The sequence below is a fragment of the Lonchura striata genome, chromosome 26, assembly GCF_050655825.1.
Source record: "Lonchura striata isolate lonStrDom1 chromosome 26, ASM5065582v1, whole genome shotgun sequence".
NCBI lineage: Eukaryota > Metazoa > Chordata > Aves > Passeriformes > Estrildidae > Lonchura > Lonchura striata.
The window spans coordinates 8,444,555-8,466,300 of record NC_140728.1 but is presented as its reverse complement, the minus strand read 5'-3'; positions in this window follow the sequence as shown (position 1 = coordinate 8,466,300).

Genomic DNA, 21,746 nt, shown 5'->3' with positions numbered 1-21,746 from the left:
TGGCCTAGGAGGTTTGCAGTGAACTAGAAGAGCCGCACAGTTGGGGTCACATTGATTTTTTCCCCAGGCTCCCTTCCTGCATGTTCCAGGTTTGGGTGCAGGATGTGTCAGATCGCCACGGCCTGAGCATGGGGTGAGTGATAGCTGGGCTGCATCTGGGACTGGGAGATGCTGCAGGGAACGTGGGGGACCTTTCAGCATCCTGGAGATAAGCAGGGATCCAGTCTGATCCTGCTGAACATTGTTTAGGGCAGGCACAGAGCTTCTGGGAAGTCTCCACCTGCAGTGGACTCTGTACATCACAACTTGCATTGTGACCAAGGACACAGGACAAGGAGGAATGGTTCAAACCCCGAGGGCAGGGTTACATTAGAGATTAGGAAGAAATTCTTCCCTGTGAGGGTGGGGAGGCCCTGGCACAGGGTGCCCAGAGCAGCTGTAGCTGCCCCATCTCAGGCAGTGTCCAAGGCCAGGCTGGACAGGGCTTGGATCAGCCTGGACAGTAGAAGGTGCCTGTAGCAATGTATCTGAACAACTTTGACTACAGGGTGCACTGGCCATTTCACTTGTAACTGCTCTTATCAGAATTTTCTCAGGGCCCTCTAGAATTCATCAAAGTTACTAAGACATAAACTGTACTAAAATAGGAAAGAAGAAGCTAAGAAACTAAATTCCAAAACCATGAGAAAGAAATAACAGAGAACTGTGAGCCACCTAGACTGTAACCAATCACATATTCTGAGACGTGCATGCAAAACACATAGATAAACAAAAGCACCAATAAAAAATGTGTGATCAGTGTGTACAGTAGTGCATAATGTAAACAATAAACAGCTTCTGCTTAATCATAGCTGTCCAGTGATCCTGAATTTCCTACAGGTGTCCCTGCCCTTGGCAGGGGGGTGGAATGAGATGATTTGTAAGGTCCCTTCTAACCCAAACCATTCTGTGACTTCTGTGTCTCTAAAGCAGCTGGGATGATGCTGGAGGGGGGTGCAGTCACAGGCCCAGAGGGGTGGCAGCAGAATACAGGTGCCAGGGTTCGAGGAGGGTGAGCTGCTATGGCTGAAGGACACACACAGAGGCAGCAAGGCCAGCTTTTGGCACCATGGAGGTTCTTGGCTCCTTGCCTAGGTGGGTGCCAGCACTGCCTACACCATGCTGGTTGCTCAGGGTACTGGAAGTGGGTCTGGACGTCAGTGGCACCCTTGGGAGAGCAGCACTCAGCTGGCATTGCTGCCTGGAGAATAGCAAAGGGTTAACAATCCTGATGCCTGGTGATGCCTGCATCCAGCTATGTGAGGTATGTGTGGCACCAGCACACCGGGGCAGGGGAGGGGAGAGGCTCCCCTTGCCCTGCTGGGCTGCCTGGAGGCACCTCTGCTCCAGCACGGTGGGGAGGGGGAGCGGGATGAGATGAGGGGTCTGTGCCCCACGTCCCACAGCCCACCGACAGAGAGGCTGACTGCTGCCTCCAGCTCTGGTCCCTGGGGAATTGATCTGTCCAAAAAGCACGTGTCCCCACCCCACTGGCCCTGCACAGCCAGGATTTGCCTTGCAAAACCAGGAGGTGCCATGCAGAGAGGGCAGCAAGCAGGCAGAGAAGCTGCATGCTGCTGGCTGTGTTCCTGTTACCCATGAATCCATCAGACAGGCTGTCGGTATCACCCCCACAGATCTCCACACCAGCTGCTGCCCAGGATCTGTGCTCTGGCTTCAGAGCCCATCCCTGGTCCCCACCAAGCCTCCATGGGCACAGGAGAGGGCTGGTCTGGTCTCTGGATGTGGAGCAAGTTGCTGTGGGTGTAAGGAACAGGGCTTATGCCTTTATTAATGTTCAGCTCTTTATTAAGAAGATCAGCTGGGCAGGGGGCTCAACACGGAGCTCGCCCCCGCTGTTGGAGCTTTTTCCCGGTAGCCAAAGGGGGAGAAGGCTGCAGAGTCTGTCCCTGGAGTCTCCGTGGCACACTGGTAGCTGGAGGTGAAGAGGTGCCCAGTCTGTATCTAAAGTCTTCTCTCCTTTCCTCCTAGCACACTGCTCTCCGAAGGGTGAGGGGATGTGCAGATCCTGCTGCCGAGTCCAGCAGCATCTATCCCTCTCCTGCCCTCCTGGTAACACCAGGAAGAGTTTGTGTTCCTTTGTTCCTGCTTCCCACAGCCCAGTGCAGTCCCCTGCAGGCTCTGGTGACAGGTCAGACACAGAGCAGGGATGTGGTTCCCTTTTCCCAACCAGCACACCCATCCAGCCCCCTCCACTGTGCCCATCTTTTCCATTTAGGGGTGTTATCACCCCAAAACCCCCTCCTACGATTCCACTGGTTCCTCTATTTGCATCCCAGTCATAGAATGGCATTGTGGGTGGGGGTGTAGGTGATTCCCAGGAGCAATTAGCTAATTAACATTTCAATGTCAGCACCTAGCTCAAGCCCAAGTGTCCCAGCCAGGCTGTTTTGTTCATAGTATGGAAGACAGCGGCTGGCACTGCTGGCCTCCACACGGGCAGCTGCTTTCACTCCTCAGGCTGGGAGCAGCCTGCTCCAACAGGCAGGAGGCAGGAATCCATCACCAGGCACAGCCCCAGGGCTCAGACTGGATCCCATGGGTGTCCCCAGTGAACGCTCCCTGTGGGGACACCCTGTTCACCAGGGACCAGGCCTTGGAGCTTATCCAGACAAGGTTTTACCTTGTACCCCAGCAAAATCCATCCCAGCTGAGGGAACTGGCCTGACCGGTCCCCACCCTGCAGCTGCTGCCCAACAATGGTGCTTGTGACAAAGGAAAATCAAAGCACAGCTTCAGCCAAGCTGGAGCAGGAGATTCCCGGGGAGAGGGGAGGAGAGGAGAGGAGAGGAGAGGAGAGGAGAGGAGAGGAGAGGAGAGGAGAGGAGAGGAGAGGAGAGGAGAGGAGAGGAGAGGAGAGGAGAGGAGAGGAGAGGAGAGGAGAGGAGAGGAGAGGAGAGGAGAGGAGAGGAGAGGAGAGGAGAGGAGAGGAGAGGAGAGGAGAGGAGAGGAGAGGAGAGGAGAGGAGAGGAGAGGAGAGGAGAGGAGAGGAGAGGAGAGGAGAGGAGAGGAGAGGAGAGGAGAGGAGAAGGTGTCACTGCAGATTCTCAGGCTGAGAAAAGGCCTAGGCAGACCATATCAACAAGGAAAACGCTGGTTTTTTTCAGATGCTGCTTTTTCAGTTCAGACAAAATCCCTAAGTGGGACAAGGGGGTTCTGAGGGGCTTCTCCTCTCCCAGTGCTTTCTGTCCTTGCCTTGTCCCCAGGTGACCTGAGCAGCCCCCAGGCTCTGCAGCAAAGTCCATGTTGCCCTGAGAAATACAGGCTTAGGCTTGCTCAGCACAGGGGCTGAGCGTGGGGCACTGAGGACCCCCAGGACAGTGCCTGGCTTGGTGCTGTTTTGGGGGCTATGTGAGTACCCCTCCAAACAGCTCAGGAGCTGCCACCCTGCAGTGCCCTGGCTCGGGGACCTGCTCAGGAGCCCTGGCATTTCCTGCTCCCTGCCCTGAGGTGTTGGGTCCACTGCTCTGGGAGGCACAGCAATTCCCCCATGTGCAAATTCCCTGTGTGACCCAGCCCAGAGGCTGGCCTTTGGGCTTGCCACTGGGGCTGGGGATGTGCAGGGCTTTTCCCCAGGGGAGCAGGAAGGTTCAGCACTGTGAATTGGGCAAATTTAACCTGCTGTCACTAAGAGCCCCCATTTTCCATTGGTAATGAGGATGAAGAGTTGGGTGGGGGCTCCTGCTGCTGTCCCTCACCCACACAGAGGAGTCGAGGCTGACAGAGCTTGTGCAGCAGCACATCCTCCTGCACACCAGCTCATTCCACACAGGGATAGTTCAGCACAGAGGGCAGCATAAAGGCTGCATTGTTCCCAGATGGAAATGATCATCCTGGTGACCTGGAAATACAGAGAAGCTCTGTCAGCAAAGCTATAGGGTTTCAAAAGCTGAGATCAAAGGGCCCTCTGGGTCAGACTCTGCAGGCTCTCACAGACACCTGTAATAAAGACACATCCTTCTAATTATTCTCATTTTGCCTGCCAGAGTCACCAGGGCCGTGGGGCTCGTCCCTCACTCAGGGAGCACCAGGGGGAACAGGGACATGGCAGGAACAAAGGATTCTTGTGTGGGGATGGGTGGGTGCACGGAGCTTTGGCAGAGCAGCATCTGCTCCCCTCTGCCTGCTGTGAGCCCCAGCCATGCCTCTTGCCCTCTCCCACCTGGCACCACCCTGGCTGGGCAGTTCCCAGCACATGGCAGTGGTGCCCCTGCCCCTCTGCACAGCTGGGCACACAGCAGGCAGCCACCCTGCGCTGGAGCAGTGCCACTGGGCACCTGACCTGTCCCAGCACACCCTGGCACCACCAGCACTGCCCACTGGGAACCTGCTCCACACCCTCCGCCAGACCCTGGAATCTCTCCCACAGCAGCTCTGCAGAGTGCTTTCCCCAGCCTCTTATCTCCTGGACTTCAGACCCCACCGTGGGACAGATAATGTATCTGCAGCCACACCTCAGGCACACAACGATCAGCCTGTGAATGTTGGATTTCTCCCTCTGCCTTCAGTTGCCAGAGGTGGTCCTGGAAATGCCAGGGCACGTTTTTGTGCCCCCCGGCCACATCCCTTTGGCCGGGTCAGGGTGGCTCCTGGCACAGCAGGGACACTCTGGCCCCTCTGCTCTACGGGTGGAGTAGATGTGGGGAGGCGAGAAGTTATTTTGGGTACCCTTTTCAGAGGTGTAGAAATAGCTCCCAAAGCACAGGGGCAGGCTCCCTCCTGTGCAGGCCCAGCAGAGAGCAAAGGCTGCTGAGGCACTTGTGGGATGAGCGGGCCAAGTTCTCAGCAGGTGTTAAGAGGAAAACTGGGACTGTCCTTGACCTCAGGTGTCACAGGAGAAAATTAGCACAGCTCCCCAGCAAATGGCTGTGCTAATTAGAGGAGGAGGAGGTGACATATTGTTCAGTCTCCTGTGACCAAGGGTCAGCTGGCATGGGGTCAGCTCTGGCCATGGGCTGCAGGGCTCCCAAGGAGCCAGGGGTGCATGGTGCCACCATGCCTCTTTTTGGGTCAGATGGGCCCCTTGTCTGCCCCAGGTGCTGCTGGTTTGAACTTGGCTTGTCCTTCCTCAGCAGCACTGGAAAGATACTTCACCTTCTCCTCTCCCTCCCCTCCACAGGGGCAGTGGAGAGTGGAGAGGGATGGGGCTCAGAGGTGACAGCAGCGGGGGACACGCCTGGGGCTCCGAGGGCCAGGCACTGCATGTGGGGACGGGGACACTGCTGATGGTGCCCAGGGTCACCCACCAGTCCAGGATCTGCTTCTCAGGATGGCACACAAGGATGGCAAATTTAGGGTAATGGCATTAACCACCCTCCTGCTGGGCACTGGCTCTGTGTCCCCAGGAACCACCAAGCTCTCTGTCCTGGAGAGTTTGGTCCACCTTGTTCGTATGGCACTGTGAAAGCAATTTGGGGGGACAGGGGGCTGTGGTAGCCTGAGGGTGTCCCACACCACTGAGAGGGGTGAGGGGCTGTTGGGGCCCTGGGGTGCCGTCGGCTTTGGCTGTGCCCTGGAAAGCCCCAAGCAGCACTCACCCTGCCCGGTGGCTGCAGGACTGGGACAGCCTCTGTTTGCCTTCACACGGTACCCAGCGCTGAGCAAACAGCACATGGGGACAGGCAGCAGCTGCCAGGGAGGGACAGCCCTGGCTGAGTCCCAGCCCTGCCTCCCCCTGCTCCCCCCGCAGCAGCTTTGCAATAAAAACACAGATCCAGTTTGAGCTGGGAGGCTGCAGGGTGGGGGATACTGGCAAGCCACAACTGCCAGAGCAGAAGGGCTCTTGCTGGCTGCAGGATTCAGCAGCTTGCTTTCAGGGGTGAACAGGCTGTGTTATCCTGCAGATATTCCCATATGATGATTGTGGGGATGACACAGGAGCTTCTGCATGGGAAAGGCAACTTGCCCTGACTGGGTGGGTACTGGGAGCAAGGGTGTACCCTGGGTCTGAACAAGTCCAGCCATGAACCTGCACCCTCCTCTGTGCCTTCATTGTCCCATGGTCTCAGCCATGGCAGGGCACTGAACTCTGCTTTTTGCTCTTAGGGTTTGTTATCTCATGCTTGGCGGCTGCAGACTCATGGCTGTCCACAGTGGGGAGAGCTCAAACTCACCCCAGTGACTTGTCAGGCTTCTCCCAGGCAAGTGGCCACTGGGAAACTGCACTGATCAGTCAGATGGGCTGGTTTGAACTGATTTCTCCTTGTTCAGAAGAACACTGAGACAGCCACAGCCCAGGCTGCTGACAGAGCAGAACCTCTCCAGACTCAGTCTGCATGAATTCAAAGCAGGTAAGTTATGCACTGGCTGGTGCAGGTGTCCTTTTTCAGCAGAAATGGAACAGTTGTTGTGCTCGTTTCTGTCCCTTGTGAGCTCTGAAGCCAAACTGGAAGGAAGCCCATGCTATACAAGCAAAAGAACAAACAACCCAGCTCTGTGCTTGGAGAGTGGCCCATAGTGTTATGTGGGCTCACCAGCTCCATGGAGGACAAGTCTCAATTGACTGAGTTTGTTACAAGCACTGTCCAGGTGTCCTGTGTGGTCATTGCCCTCCTGTGGCCATTCCCAGGCCAGCCAAGTCCCGCTGTGTGTGTGGAGGAGGCTGGAGATGGTCCAGGCTGCTCTGGCCACCCCATCAGCAGCATCAGCTGTGCTCAGAGAAGCATTTGCAACAGGTCACGGTGCTCCTACATCTCCACTCACCCCCCAGACTTGCTGGACCTCATCCTAAAGCTGTGCTGGCCATCAGCTTCTCCTGGCGATGAGCTTAAATCCCACTGCTGCCACTGAACGTGCCCCAGCCTCGCTTAGACATGAAGGCCACAATGGTCTGCTCTTGGGAGACCACCAGGCAAGCTGCAGCAGGGCTGATGGCCATCACCCACGCGCTCACACCATCACTGTTGGTCACCATCCCACGGGACATCAGAGGCTGGTGTCCCCAGAAGCACACATTCCCCTCTGCAGGTCCCCAGCACTGCAGAATGAGCACATGCTGCTGGAACACCTCAGGCTTCCTGAGGTCCTGACCCAGAATCCCTGTTCCTCCTGGAGGGAGTCATCCCTGTGGCTGTGATCACCATGGGGCCAAGTGGATGAGACTCCAGCAGGAGTCTGAAGGATCTGCTGATGCTCCTGGATGGAGGAGAGGCAGGACCACTGTGCCATCTCCACTGATAGGGAAGAAGATGCCCAGATGTGCTGGTTATAGGGTGGCCAAGGTGGCACTGTGGTTAGTGAGATAGCACTGATGGATGAGAAACATGAACATTTCAGCAGCTTCTCTTCACAGCCCAAGGCTACAGAGTTCCCCCCAGCACACCTACCAGCTTCTCACCTGGCCTGCCTCCCAAAACACACAGCCACTCCTCTCTGCAGGCAAGTGAGCTGCACCCTGGGAGGGGGTTTGGCCAGCTGAGCCCATGCCATGGAGAACTCTGCTGCTGCCAGGCTGTGGGAGTGAGGTCCCACGGCAGCCAAGACCTGCAGTTTGGGTAGACACAAATCTCCTCTGCCCACAGGATAGCCCAAAATTAATCAACTCTTCCTAACTGCAACCTCACTAGGTTTCCCTGATCTTCCCTGCCCACTGCCCGCAGTCCCAGGAGCAGCAGGATCTGGGGGCCATGGCATCAGGTGCCACATCAGCCACTCCACAGCAGCCTGGAGGCATCTTCCCTGTGGTTGTGATCCAGAGGCAGGGAGGAGCTGCCCGCTGTGGGCGCAGCACTCCGTGTGCTGGTCCATGTGTGGGATGAGCTTGTGCCAGGGCTGGAGCAGATCCAGACAAGCCCTGAGGGGCTGGATGTGGTGTCTGCCTCAGGTCCTGGCCACAGCACAGTTAGGAAGCATCCTGAGAAGGCCTTTTGCTGTCCTCGCCTTCTTGCCTCAGTGTCCCCTTTCCCAGGAAGCCTGCAGCAGGGCTGGGTGGGCTCTGCAGGGGGACTGAGCGGTGCCTGGGTGCTCTGGGCCTTTCCCACCCTGCAGGACACATGCCCAGCTCTGGGTGCCCGGGCTTGCCCGGTGGGGAGGCACCAGTGCCTGCACCCCGAGGTGCCATGTTTTCCTTTCAAACAAGCCGTAGGCATTCACCTCCGTAAATAAATAGCAATCAGTCCCAGGAGCACGGCACGACAAAGAGGGCACTGTTTGCAGCCTGCAGCGCTGCCAGGGCTGGCTCAGCTCAGCACTCGGGGCACCGAGAGCGCGGGAGAGGCAGGGCCCGGCCTGGGCACGGCCCGGCCTGGGCACGGCCCGGCGGCTCTCGGGGTGCTGAGAGCAGCTCCTGCTCTGTGGGCACCTGGGGAATTTCCACGGCAGCCCAGCCCAGCCCAGCCCAGCCCTCGGAAAATCCAGTGGCACGGGGAGGGAGCCACGGTGCCAGCCCAAGGTCAGCGGTGCCCACAGCAAAGCGTGGGGCACAGGCCAGGCCTCCAGACCCCAAGGCGTGTGGGGCAAGCACCACATAATACCTCTGGGGCACGAACTGCCTGGTACCAGGCAAACAGGAGCAAAGTTCAGAGAGTCCTGCAGCCCTTCAGTGGCACAGGGAGCCATGGCAGCCCAAGTCAGTGGTGCCCACAGCAAGGTGGGGCTGGGGGCAGCCTCCAGACCCCATGGCGTGTGGGGCAGCAGCAGGCAATGCCTCTGGGGCACGAACTGCCTGGTACCAGGCAAACAGGAGCGATGTCTAGAGAGTCCTGCAGCCCTTCAGTGGCACAGGGAGCCATGGTGCCAGCCCAAGGTCAACGATGCCCACAGCAAAGCGTGGGGCACAGGCCAGGCCTCCAGACCCCAAGGCGTGTGGGGAAAACACCACATAATGCCTCTGGGGCTCGAACTGCCTGGTACCAGGCAAACAGGAGCGAAGTTCAGAGAGTCCTGCAGCCCTTCAGTGGCACAGGGAGCCATGGCAGCCCAAGTCAGTGGTGCCCACAGCAAGGTGGGGCTAGGGGCAGCCTCCAGACCCCATGGCGTGTGGGGCAGCAGCAGGCAATGCCTCTGGGGCTGTGGGGCCCATGTGGGCTGCCCTGGTACCAGGTAGACAGGAGCAAAGTTAAAAGTGTGAAAAATGTGGTTTATTTTCATGGTAAAATTTAAGAAGTTTAATAAAAAGGCAGTAGGAGGCAGAAATAAAGCAAAGGGTTAAAATCAGATGGGTTCTTGGCATTTAGCTAAGAGTACGCTGTTATTTTTGGAGATACTCTTTAAATTCTATTACATTAGTTTTTTGCATATTCATAGACTCTTATGCATATTTATATTTTTCTATAAACTAGTTTCCATATTCTAGGACCTATTTTGTATGGTTTTTCTTTGGGTCTGTTTTTTTAGAGTATGTGTGGGTTTTGCCTGTTGTTTTGGTTTGTTTTCTTTGTCACTCCCAGTTTGGGCTTTGGTTTATACTTTCTTCAGATGGTAGATGCTGATAGTTGGTAAATCAATAGTAGGGTCTTTATTACATGTTCACTGGGTGTTATTTCAACTAAATTAGACAGTTCACTTATAACTTTATTAGCAGCTACTACTACTATGTCTAAGTTTGTGTTAATTTAGTAGAATTAAATTTTTTTGTTGAATTTAGTAGAATGTGTTATTTAGTAGGAATAAAAGCAAAGTTATTTTAACATTATACGTATAGTATTTATTTTAATATTTGCAAAAAAGCCAACACTATAATATGTATTTATAACAAGAGGGTCCTACAGCCCTTCCCCTCCCTGACAGCACTTCCTTTCTCCAGGAAATGGGAACAAGGTGCTGCCTTTATTCCAGTGGATATCTCAGCCAGCCCTGCATTAAAAGGAGTAAGAGCTCTGCCACGCTTGCTGAGGCCCTGATCTGCTGTCCAGCTGTGCACAGCTTTGTGTCAGAGGGCAGCTGTGAGAGCAGGGCTGCAGGCTGGGGGAAAGGAGGGCTTGCAAAATGGGCCGGAGCTCACCCTAGGTCAGGGGTGGCTCCGTGTGGTGGAAAAGCTTCTCCTCCAACCAGTGCTTTCAAAAAAAAGTTAAGAAGTCTTCTGTTGTTGGGTCTCAAGGCAGTTTATTGCAAGTTATCTAAAAGATTTTCTCCTTGGGCTGCTGTGGTTTGCTCACAGCTCAGGCAGAGGCACACACACACCCTGACATCCTCTCTGACTCCCGACTGCTTCTTCTCTCCCCGCCCAGGGCTGCTGCTGTCTTTTATATGGTACATTACGTGTGACATGGTTACAGTTTTTCCCAATGCCTATTACCTATATTAAATGGTGCTTTTCTATCTTTTATATGGTACATTACGTGTTACATGGTTACAGTTTTCCCCAATGCCTATTACCTATATTAAATGGTGCCTTTCTACTCTAAACCAATCTGTGAGTGCCAACATCACCAAGAACATGGAGGTAAGGAAGAAGAAAGAGGGAGGACAGGGCAGGCCCAAATCCCAAATCCATCTTAAAACCTCTGACCCCCATGTACAAAACCAAAACCCCCCTGTACAGCACTCAAAAATTCTTCCCTCTACTTTGTGACTGCTTCTACTATAATATCTGAACTTTTGTGACTTGTTCTTCCTGCAAGGTTGGTAAATCATTCCATGGTTCAAACCCAAAATCACAGCTGTTTCCTGCTGCCTGCCAGGGTCTCAAATGCTTCTGACCTGGACCCGGAACATCCAAAAATGTCTGAGGGACATTTTGAATTCCGACAAAAATGGGCCTTGCTTTGGGGCCTCCACTGGCACTTGCAGCGTTGTGCTTTATTTCTGTGGGCAGCAGGTTTGAAGGCAAATTAGTTTCAGGACCAGCACATGTGTGAAAAGAGACAGAGTTCCCCAGAGTCTACAGCCCCACGGGTTCCACCCCTGAGGCACAGAGCTGCCCCTGCACCCTAAATGCCACCTGCATCTGAAAGAACCTGCCGAGGTGCTGGAGAAGCAGGGTGTGCCAAGGCTTCCACATCCCTCTTCTGGGAAGCCACAGCTCTGGCTGATGAGGTGTCCTTGGGTCTCCCTGGGCTGTGCCTGGTGCCCTGGCCGCAGGGATGGGATGGAAGGTGGAATAGCAGGCAGTGGGATCCCTACCCACCATGGGACTGTGGAGAGGGCAGGGAGGGCAGGGGCAGGAGCACCAGAGCATGCAGCCCTGGCTTTGGCCACTGCACCAAGCAACCAGTAAATGGTGTTGGGGTCACCACGGCTAAACCGAGCTAAAAGCCTGGCCACCCTCAGCAGCCCGGGGAGACCCAGCAGGACTGCAAGATCCCCAGCTACCCTGGAGATGTGGATGGGTGCCAGGAACCTCCCTGGCTTCCCACATCTCCACCGGGAGTCCAGCCAGGTGGTCAGGAACCCCAGATCGCTGTGCCCAGTGCTGGGGGAGGTGCACAGGAATGCAGCTCCAGCTGGTACAGACCCAGCAGGCACTTGGCTGGGCAATCCTCAGCCCCTCATGGTGGCCGTGCATGAGCTGTGCTGTGCTTTATTTGTGCCAGGGCACAGAGCTTCCCTGCGTCCTTCCGTGCGCTCCCGCCGTGTGCCCGCTGCATGTCGGCTCTCCCGGGGTGACCCAGCTGAGGAGGCACGGCTCAGCGTGGGTGCTGCCACTACCCACACTTGCCCTTTCTGTTGCTCATGACCCCAGGACTGTTTGCAAAATGAATGTCAGGGTGGTGCCACACCCCATCTGACATGGCATTCACGGAGCTCCATGCGCGGGGGCCCTGCCCACACGTACACACCTCCCACAACGCAAACACCACCGCTTGCACCACTGTGGGGGGCCTGCAAGGGGGTCCCTCCACCCACCGGGTCACAGAGGGACCCAGGGACCCCTCTGGTGCTGGGTGCACCGGGCATTGTGCAGCTCAGCCGTGCCTGGCCGTGCCTGGCCGTGCCTGGCCGTGCCCCAGGTTTGCAGGTCTCCCAAACCCTCTCTCCTCTGCATTGGGCTGGTGCCTGTGTGTGGTCATCCCTCCTCAGGGCATCCTTCTGCCTCCATACAGGGCAGGTGCCCTCAGCTCTGCTCTTCCCTCCATCCCCAGATCCTGGGGTGTGGGTGCAGCCCAGCCTGATGGCCTCCAAAAGCCATCAGGAGTGGGGGACAGCTTTTCTGGCCACACACAAAGGTCACAGAAAGAGACAAGACTGGACAACAGTGTCTCTTGTCATATTTCAATATAAAAAGAGAAAATTTCCAACCATCTCAGGGCAGGGAGGAGCTGCAACCATTTCCCAGGCCAGTGTCTGGAGCAAGGACCAGATGCACTGTTGAGGCAATGTTTGACCTGTCCACAAGAAGGGGGACTCTTGTGGTCCCCCAGCCCTTGGGAGCAGAGGTCCCTGCTGGCTCTTGCCCTGGGCTAGGAGTGGAGCCCCACCAGTCCCTTGCTGGTGTCCAGCTGTGTGACAGTCACCTGTGCTGGTGACAGGGATGGCTCTGGGACAGCATGGGCTGGGCAGGTTTGGGAGCATCCTCACCTCTCACAGTGCTTCCCCAGCCCCTCCTCTGATTTCTGGAGACCTTGGCAGCAGCCACATCTTTGTACGGACCACATGTGGCACCAAGTTTCCAGCTCTGAGCTCTCCAAGACAACTCCCTGTGTCAGCAGCCATGACTCCCTCCAAGACCCCCAACCTTCAGCCCAAGGGGTAGAGCAGGGAGGGACATGGGTGGGGGAAGATGGGGCAAGGATGGTGAGTGTGTGTTTGCAGGGTTGGGATGTGCTGAGAAGAGGTTCTGCACGTGTGTGTGTGGGGGGGGGGGAAGAGGACACAGCACTACAGCCCCCCCAAAGGCGTGGGGGATGAGCACATGGGGCCCAGGGGCTCTGGCTGTGGCATCTGCCAGCAGGAAAAGCAATGTTTGGAGCAGAAGAGGAGGAACAGTATTCTGTGAAGCATCACCAGGTCTCCAAGGTGCCCAGAGGGCCCAGTGCCCTGGGATGGCAGAGCAGAAGGGCTGCTTTGCCTGCTCCCTGTGCCTTGCAGGGTCGTGGCCTCTCCAAAAGGAGTTTGTTTGGTGGACAGGTGACAAAGAAGAGCCTGGGGAGGGCAGGAGGGTTCTCCAGGGCTGTGGAATTGCTCTGGTCCATCTGGGCACATCGAAGCTGCTGGTTCTCAGCCTGGGAATGTGACAGTGGGGGACACAGTGACCATTGAGGAGCCGCAGGCTGTCATGCTGCAAAACCCATCACAGGGGCAGCCTGTTGATCCCATGCAGGTCAGGTCCCTGACGTGACCCAAATATGACCTCTCCTGCTCCCAACCCACCTGTTCCGGCTTTGATGATAATTATGCCCTGCAGACTGTTCAGTCTCTGTGCCACACCTTGTAGGTGGGGGCAAAGTCTGCTGCTCCTCCATTTGTGCCCTGTGGCTGTACCGCAGTGCCTGGTGCTGGCTCCCCCCTGAGCCCCCCTTTCCTGGAGCTCCTGTGCAAAGGGGAGGGGGCTGCACCCTGCCTGCCGGCCCAGCCCTCCTTCCCAACCCCTGCCCTCACCTGCTGGTGCCCTGCACCCTGCAGACCTCGAATAACCTGTTCCCCCTCCTCCTCTTGCCTCATGACAAAGCAGCTGGCATGCGGTGCGGAGGGTAACCACGGCGGAATGAGCTCATCGTGGGACAGCCACGGGGTCAGCTGCAGCCATGGCCCTTTCCCCATCCAGCTTTCCCTGTGGCACACCCCATGTTAGGTGCCTGTTTCCTCAGAATAAATGGGAATTTCTCACTCTTTGGGCACAAGAGGGGGAACCAAGATAAAGACTGCTGTAGGCTCTGCCCTGAGATTCCCAACCTGCTGTTGTGGACCCAAGAGGAAGAACTGCTCTCCCCAGAGCCCTGTGCACCAGGAGTTCTGCACAGTGCCAAGTCACCCCTTGCTGTGCTGCACCCTCAGCCCTCCTCACCTCCCTCAGCTGGCAGAAGTTTGCTTTGAACCCTGGCCAGCGTCCCTGCCTCATGGAGACCTGATTGCTGCTTTCATCCCAGTGAGCTCCATCACCCCATCCCCGTGTTCTGGGTCCCACAGACCCAGGGACGCTCAGGAGCTTTTGCCTGGGCAAACTGAGCTTGATGCCAGTCAGTTGGGCTGGTGTGTGTGACCCACCATGGCTTGCTTGCCAGGACCCACCTACCTGTCACCCCTTCCTGGAGGAGAGAGGCACGGCCCAGACCTCAGCCTGGTTTGTGAGGGGGTTGAGATTTCCTCAGTGCCTTTGGAAGACCTCGAGCTGTTTGGCTTGTTTGGAAGTGGCTGGGCAAGATGCTGCTGGTTGTCACTCAGGGCTGGAGTGGCCCAGCCAGATCCAGGAGGGTGTTTGTGACCTCAGATAATGCTGAGGTGCTGGGAATGCTGGAGGCCTCTGACCCCAGGTGAGCTGGCCCTGCAGCTCTGAGGCCATCAGTCTGTGGGGACTGAAACTAGGGAAATTTCCAGTGTGGGGTCACACAGCCCTTGGGCACTGCCCAGCTGTGCCCCAAACGGGCCAGCACAGCCCCTGCTGGGGACACACCTGGGAGGATGGGTGCCAGAGCAGGCAGGGTGCTGGCCAGCATGTACAAGCCTGTCTTCACCATCTTCTGATAAAATGACAGGGATGGGCAAGAGTCCCACCATGGTCAGCTTGCACCTTCACCAGGCAAGGCTGGGGGTCAGCTCCTGGCACCTGGGGGTTCTGCTGCCACACAACAGGGAGCACTTACCCTGTATCATCAGGTGCCTTTCCTGGTGCCTCCAGCAGGGCTGGATCAGGGCATGACACACCACCATGGCTCCTTGGTCCCATCAGCACCCTCAGGGATTTCTGCCCATCCCAAAGCCCTTCTCAATCCAGGGAGCTGTGAGCAAAGAGACAGGCTGGGGTGTGTGTGCCTGGCTGAGGGTGAGGGGACACCTGGGCATCTTCTGAAGGTGATGGAGGTGGGACGTGTGTGTGCCTTGGGTCACCACTTAGTTGGGTACAGCCTGCCTGAGGGAGTGTATGTTCACGGGTGAGGAGATGTGTGGGGCCTGGTGTGAGTAACCCTGTGTGTGAGTGCTGGCACACGGAGTATTGCAGCACACATACAGGAATGCACACCTGTGTGCACACCTGCAGCTCACGCTCTGCTGTCCCTGCAGTGCACAGTGTGTGTCTGTGTGCTGGCTGGAGGCCTCACGTGCTGCCTGCATCAGCTGTGTCTCTGTGTTTGGCAGTGTTTGCAGTGTCCCACACTCTGCATGTGCCCACAAGTGTGTCTGCAGTGTCTGACCCCTTGGCTGTGTGCTGCAGCTCTGTGTGTGTGGGTCACAGGACATGGTGCAGGATCACAAAGCCACCCAGGCACACAAGCGTGGGAAGGTCTGGGTTGGAAGGTGCCCTGAGAGTCATCTTGTTCCACCCCTCTGTCATGGGCAGGGACACCTTCCACTAGACCAGGCTGCTGCAAACCCCACCCAGCCTCAACTTGGACGCTTCCAGGGATGGCACTGCACAGCTTCTCTGGGCACCCTATGCCAGGGCCTCCCCACCCTCACAGGGAAGAATTTCTTCCTGATATCTAATCTAAGTCTCTCATTTTTCAGTTTAAAACTCTTCCCCCTTGTCCAGTCACTATCTTCCTGTGGAAAAACTGCACACTCTCTTTTTATAAGCCTCTCTGGGGCACTGGAAGGGGCTCTAAGGTCTCCTTGGAGCTTTCTCTTTTCCAGCATGAACAACCCCAGCTCCCTCTCTCAGGATATCCTCACCCAGCAGTGAGGGATAAAACCTCCTCTGTGCTAGGGCAGAGCTGTCCCTGCACGGTGGCACTGGAGCTGGGGGCACCACTCCTGCAGCAGGTGATTGCTGGCAGGACCCAGCAGGCTGGGACAGGCAGCGGGTGCCAGCCACTGCCCCCACCCTTGCTCTACCTGTCAGACAGGTGGAGCTGGCCACCTGCCACCGCCTGCCACCGTCACTTCTGGGAAGGGAGGATGCGGGAGGGATGGGTCTGCACAAAGGCTGAGGACCTGCCCACGGCTAAAGTGACCCTTAGGACCTGCTCCCTGGGATGGCTTGGGAAGGGCTCCCAGTACCAGAGGCCCTAGGAAGCCTCAGGGCTTCCCTGCAGGTGCCCAGGGAGAGGGGACAGACAATCAGCTCTTCCACGTGCCTATCTCCTCTCCTGCTGCTCAAAGAGCCCTTGAGGCACATGCCAGGGCACCCTCCTTCTGAGTCCTGTTGTTGGAGAAGGGTTTCCTGCACATGGATACCACCAGCCTGTTGGGGTGGAGGAGGTAAAGGGCTTCTTCTCCAGTAAACACCAAGGGACTCAGTGTCCATCTGCCCCTCTGGATCCTACACAGACCACCCTGGCTACTGCCAGAAGCAGACCTGGGGCCAGACACTTCCTGAGCATCCTGCTGGAGCCGCTGCCTGCTCTGGCCTCGCTCCGGACAAGGGCAGCACCTCAGATGCCACCGGCTGGAGCCCAGGGTCAGCCAGAGCCAGGCCTTGCTGTGCTCAGCTGGGCACACTGGGAAGGTGCAAGGAAGGAAACTGGGACAGGCACCCCCACGCTGGGGAGCCTGTGCAGACTTCCCATGGCACAAGCCACGCTGTGCCCACTGTGTCAGAGAGAGACAAGGCTCTCACCCTCCTGGAGCTGGAACAGTGCAGATCCCATGGGGAAAACACAACTCTCATCCCTCAGGACCTGGCCCCAAAGTCCCTGGTTTTTGCACCAGCACTGTGGGCCAGGCTGTTCTCAGTTCACCCCGCTGTGCACCCCAAACATGCCTTATGTAATGGCCCCGGTGTTTGTGGCTCCCACAGAGAGTGCTCTGAAACTCGGCTCCTTTTAGAAAGGCCCGGAGCGATGAGATCTTGTCAGACCCACCCTTTGCCCAAGAGCAGGCTCAGGCCTGGACTTGCTTACCTGCAGTCCTGAAGGCAAAGGCTGGAGCAGCGCCAGCTCTCCAGGGAGCCTGAGGAGCACACAGGAGCTGCCACCCGGCAGCACACCATGGCAGCCCCTCGGCCACCTGGATGTGCCCCAGCTGAGGCTGGCATCCACGGCCTGGCCACTGTGGGCACGGTCCCTTTGCCCTGGGGTGGTTTAGCAGCAGAGCCCCACCACCCAGCAGAGGAGGTCCCTGGATGAGGGGAGCCCAGGCAGGGGGATCTGCCCCCAGCCAGCTCAGTGTGAAGTGATATCTTCCAGGGTTTTGTGTTGGGATACCAGGACTAGGTCCTCACTCTTCACCTCCCGGCCCAGGCTGTCCTTTGGAGATGGAGGGGCTCTGACAGCTCAGCCCCAGCACACCTTTGCCCTGGGGCTCTGGCAGAGAGCAGGGCTGACGCAAGAGACACGCAAACCTGCCTTGTGCTCAGCCTGCCTTGTGCTCAGCGGGTGTGCCCGCAGCTCTCAGGGCACCGCCAGCCCTGTCCTGCCCGACGGGCACACTGGGCAGGTGGAAACCTCTGGTGTTTGGGGACGGAGACAGGGAAGGCTAAGGGAATATGGAATTGTTCAGCCTGGAGAAGAAGGCTCCAGGGAGACCTTAGAGCCCCTTCCAGTGCCTAAAGGGAATCCAGGAGAGGTGGAGAGGGATTTTGGGCAAGGGCCTGAAGTGCCAGCACAAGGGAGAATGGCTTCCCACTGCCTAGGGCAGGGATAGATGGGATATTGGGAAGAAATTCTTGGCTGTGAGGATGGTGAGGCCCTGGCAAAGGATGCCCAGAGCAGCTGTGGCTGCCCCATCCCTGGAAATGTTCAATGCCAGGTTGGATGGATCTTTGAGAAATCTGGGATAGTGAAAGGTGTCCCTACCCATGGCAGGGGGTGGAACAAGATGGTCTCTAAGGTCCCTTCTAACCCAACAGTTCTGTGATTCAGGGGCAGGCAGGCAGGGAAATACAGCAAACACCCCAGCACAACACAGTGCATGGCACAGCAGGCTGGATGTCTTATTATACCTGTCTCCTGTTTCCACTCACTAACCCTCGGAATCCTGCCAGGAATCCTCACAGGAGGGCTGTGATGCTCCTGTCCAGGGCCATGGGGATGCTGGGCTCCCTGGCCTGCCACAGGCTGACACACTGGCTGTGTCCTGTTCCCATTTCCTCCCTGGATGCCCTTTAACATCTCTGGCCATCGGCAGCCTTCCTGACATGCCCAGTGCTGCAGGTCAGGAACCCCCAGAATCCTGTGTGGAGCAGCAGAGAGAGACATTTCCCATTGCATTCAGGCTCAGTGGACACCATGAAATGCTCAGCAAGGGGGTCCCCATGTCTTCATTAGGCATCATTGCCATGCAGCAGGGTGGCAGCTCCTGTATTCCAGTTCTCACCTTCCTTGCATCTCCTCTCAGGCATTTCAGACACCACTGCTCCTCATCTTCCTTCTCCACCATTGTGCTCTCCTCCCCCTCTGACTGCATGTGCTCTGTGCTGGGATACTGCAGCAGGGGAAGGTGTGCAGCTGGGACAGCCCCTCACACTCCTGGAGCAGGGGCAGGGCCCTGGCCACACTGGCTTTCAACATTCTGCCTTTTGAGGAGTAACTCTTGCCACTTAGTGCCTTGCTGAACTGGGATCAGAATGTACCCACAGTGAGCTCAAACACCTTAATTTGCTATGTGTATTCTCGGTAAAAACTCACAGATGAGCATCTGGCCACGACCGGGTGGGAAGGTGAGCAGTGAGTGGAGGAGATCAGGGCTCCTGGTGACCTCGCTGTGGAATGAATCTGCACAGAAGATAGCAGCTGGGAGCTGCAGCCTGTGAGCTCACCCAGCTCTGTGCCCCATCACCCAGCATCTGCAGCTGCCCCGATGCCCAGATGCCCTTCTCAGTACCCAGCCCAGGCTCCAGTCCCAAGCCTCTCCAGAGCACAGAGCTCTGAGGACCACGTGCCATGATGGCTTGGCAAAGGGCTCCTGGGCTTGTTTCATGTGGCCTGCTCAGGAGGAGGAGGAGAGAACAGCCAGTGGTGCCTGGCTGCCTGTGGGAAGGCAGAGCTCTCAGGAGGCCTTGGTCAGTTGAGTGAAATGTCTGTGTGATGGAAGCAGACCTTGCCAGCCTCTTTGGCATCTGCCAGCCCACCAGGGATGCCACGAGCTCAGCTGGGCCCTTCAGTTGGTGCTTTCCCATTCCTGGAGTCCCCAGCTCATGCTCTCTGCCCAGAGACTCCGTTTCAGGCTGGTGGAGTGCCAGGCTCCATATCACGTTTGGTGGATAACAAAGGGCAGGGCTGGCCAGGAAACAAGAATGCAATGAGCATTTCTTTTGATTCCACAATGAAACATGGCAATTCTTGGTGGCAATGAGGGAGAGAGGAGAATGAAGGGAGCTGGGAGACATCCACCCAAGAAGGGTGCCAGAAACCAAGGGCTGAACATGTACCCCAGCCTGGGCAGTCTGAAATCTGGTGTTTTCTACAGGAGGGGAAGCATCTGAGCAGGAACAGGAGCTGGGGAGGTGGCAGAGATGCAGCTTTGTCAAATTTGTGTGAGAATAAATCTTTGGGCTGGAATCAGGTCGTGTGGTCAGAGTCCTGGAATGGTTTGTGTTGGAAGGGATCTTAAAGATCCCCAGTTCCACCCCCTGCCATGGCCAGGGACCTTTCACTAGCCCAGGTTGCTCCAAGCCTCATCCAGCCTGGCCATGGGCACTTCCAGGGATGGGGCAGCCACAACATTTTTGGGCAAACTGTTCATGAGGTCTGTCCCTGAGGAGCAGGGACCAGCCACCGCAGCCAGCAGGAGCCAGAGTGCAAGCAGAGCTCTGGTCCCAGAGAAGCATCGAGAGCAGCATGGGGCCATGAGGCTGGGACAGTCCCTCCCCAGGGGTGACAGGGCAGCTTCTGCTTTACTCTCAGACTCTAGGCAAATGCCTGATGCTGAATGACCGAGTGGCAAACCAGGAGACAACCTTTTGGGAGCTTGGACCCTCCAGTCCCATCCTGCGTGAACAAGCAAAGTCCAGCCTGGCACTTCCAGGGATGGGGCAGCCACAACATTTTTGGGCAAACTGTTCATGAGGTCTGTCCCTGAGGAGCAGGGACCAGCCACTGCAGCCAGCAGGAGCCAGAGTGCAAGCAGAGCTCTGGTCCCAGAAAAGCATCGAGAGCAGCATGGGGCCCCCTGGTACAGCCCAGCAGCTCTGGCTGGAAGCAGGGATGGGTGGGATGCACAGGTTGCAGTGCTGAGCACAGGAAGAGGGAAAGATGGGCCTGAACAGGCAGAGGCATGTGGGTGTCCCAGGGTGGTACCCTGCTTCCCCAGGGTGGTACCCTCGTGCTCCGGGGGTGCTCCCGATGCCACTGGCTCCCTGCTGCCTCCGGTTCCAGGCAACTGCACCAGCTTCCCCATTCCTCCAGTGGGAACAGCCTTTCTCTTGCTAAACAATCAAACAGCCCAGGGTTGCCAGACGAGCTCCTGTCAGCAGGCAGCTGCCCTGGCCAAGTAGGCACCCCTGGCAGCTGCTGCTGGAAGTATCAAAGAAACCGTCAGGCAGGGGAAGGGTGTTCTGGGAGCCCAGGTAAGGGCCCCAGGTAACTGCTGCTGCCCCGAGGAGCAGGGATGCAGCTCAGGGGGCCTGCCCAGCCCTGGGCATGCCAGCCCAGCCCTGACAGCAGGCTGGGTTGGAGCCTGCCACAGCAGCACCCTGCTGCAGCCCCTGGCAGCACTGTCCTGCCAGCTCCTGTGTGATGTGGGTCCCCTGGGCAGCAGCTCTGCCCCTCCACATCTGGTCTAGCAGCAGCCCTCCCCTCTGCAGTTCCACTCTCAGAAGTGCAGGTATGTAACAGCCCCATCCCTCACAGCATGGCCCCCCAGACATTCACCTTCCTGCCCCCAGACCAACCCCTAACACTCCATCCACGAGACCCCTCAGTGGTGGTTCCACCTGCTCCACACCCTCTTCTCCCATGCTGTGCACCAGCTCCTCTCCACGGTTCCCAAAGTGTGCAAGGTTCCCATAGTGGCTTCCCTGCTCTGCCATCCCTGAGCTCTGCCCTCGGCTGCAAAGCAGAAGGGTAAGGAAGGAAGGGTGAAAGCCAGCAGGGCCTGCAGGGAGCTTGAAGGGAACCAGAGATGGTCCCTGCCTCCCAGCAGCTGTCCCCATCCCCACTGCATTCCCATCTGCTCTGATCTGCTCAAGGATGGCCACAGTCTGGCTTGGCTGGAAAATCAGGTTGTGCTCAGGAGCAGTTCATGGTCTGGCATGTGGGATATTGGACACCTTCTTGCTGGTCGAGGTGAAACCTCTTCCCTCACCCAATTTCTCTGCTCCCCCTCTGCACATTTCAGCCACAGCAACCTGCTTTTGGCCACAGCTCCTAGGGGAGCAGTGGCCAGGGCAAGCTGTTCTCTTCCCTAACTGGGACCAGGGCTGAGCACCAGCCTCTGTGTCCCTTTGGGAAGTCTTGAGGAAGACAAAACACTCTCTAATGCTGAGACTTGAAGGGTGCCCAAGATATTTTAATGAGAACTGTGTGCCTGTTCAACTTGGGACCACCTGATGGGAAAAGTCTTCCAAAAGACCCCAGGGTAAAAGTGTTAGGCAGTCTTGGAGGAAAATACTCTTTTTCTTCAGCTCTTGTCATGGCTTGCCACAGCCATAAAATCCAGGCACCTCCAAAGATAATAAAATAAACAAATCATCTGTTTTTCCTGCCTCTTGCTGGGAGGCTCTGCTAGGGTGGCTCAGTATGGGCTTGGAGGTCACTGTAGGTGTTACCCCAAGT